A 1,654-nucleotide genomic window follows, 5' to 3' on the forward strand; every position below is an offset into this window, starting at 1 on the left:
AGTATCCTGAATAATTGTCTGCATGTGGCATGATATTATGAAAAATATAAAATAAAATAAACTGAAGAGGCGGCTGCAACTTTCTTGTCTGGTTTCGTCATTTGCACGATGAGAGAGGGTAATGTTTTCTACACACTCTACGAGACTTTCCTTGTTCTCTTTAGCTGTATTTACTGTCCGAATGTGAGGCCCCACCTTGTAGCTACTATTCGTGGTTATCTAGCGTGTGCAACTCTATCTAACGCACTAGTTCTGTGTGACGATCCAGAGGAGGAAAATAGAAAGCCTGGGATATTAGAGTTAAATATTCTAGCAGATTTGTCCATAAATGCAGCATTTTGCAGAACCAGATCAAATTGTTGAGCACAGCAGTGGATATAATAAGCCCTAGTATACACTTGCCTAATCCTTACCCGAACACAGTTGATCTCAACAGCATCACCGTGACGGCCGTGTGCGATCACCTTCTCCTTCTTTGTGTCCGCATGCTTTTGTAATCCATAATTTGTTATTCTAAATAACATGTCAGCATCCTGTGCGTCAGGCTTAAGGAAGACCAAAAATTTCTCCACATAGAGCCATGAAATTCGTATCCATACAAAGCATTAATGGTTGAATACTACATGTATATGTTGTTTTATCCGACATTACACAGAAGTAATGCACACTCAAAATGTCTTGCGTTATTATTTCTCTTTATACAATGCAGACATTTTATCTGGAGAGTTATGGGTGACTGGAATTCGAGTGCAGGAAAAGGGACAGAAGGAAACGTAGTAGGTGAATATGGATTGGGGGTAAGTAATGAAAGAGGAAGCCGTCTGGTAGAATTTTGCACAGAGCATAACTTAATCATAGCAAACACTTCTTTCAAGAAACGTAAAAGAAGGTTGTGTACATGGAAGAATTCCGGAGATACTAAAATGTATCAGATGTATTATATAATGGTAAGACCGAGATTTAGGGACCAGGTTTTAAATTGTTATACATTTCCAGGGGCAGATGTGGACTCTGACCACAATCTATTGGTTATGAACTGCCGATTAAAATGGAAGAAACTGCAAAAAGGTGGGAATTTAAGGAGATGGGACATGGATAAATTGACTAAACCAGAGGTTGTACAGAGTTTCAGGGAGAGCATAAGGGAACAATTGACAGGAATGGGGGAAAGAAATACAGTAGAAGAAGAATGGGTAGCTTTGAGGGATGAAGTTGTGAAGGCAGCAGAGGATCAAGTAGGTAAAAAGACGAGGGCTAGTAGAAATCCTTTGGTATCAGAAAAAATATTGAATTTAATTGATGAATGGAGAAAATATAAAATGCAGTAAATGAAGCAGCCAAAAAGGAATACAAACGACTCAAAAATGAGATCGACAGGAAGTGCAAAATGGCTAAGGAGGGATGGCTAGGGGACAAATGTAAGGATGTAGAGTCTTATCTCACTAGGGGTAAGATAGATACTGCCTACAGGAAGATTAAAGAGACCTTTGGAGAAAAGAGAACCACTTGTATGAATATCAAGAGCTCAGATGGAAACCCAGTTCTAACCAAAGAAGAGAAAGGCAGAAAGGCGAAGGGAGTATATAGATGGTCTATACAAGGACGACGTACTTGAGGACAATATTATGGAAATGGAAGAGGATGTAGATGAAGA

The sequence above is a fragment of the Schistocerca gregaria genome, chromosome 1, assembly GCF_023897955.1.
Source record: "Schistocerca gregaria isolate iqSchGreg1 chromosome 1, iqSchGreg1.2, whole genome shotgun sequence".
NCBI lineage: Eukaryota > Metazoa > Arthropoda > Insecta > Orthoptera > Acrididae > Schistocerca > Schistocerca gregaria.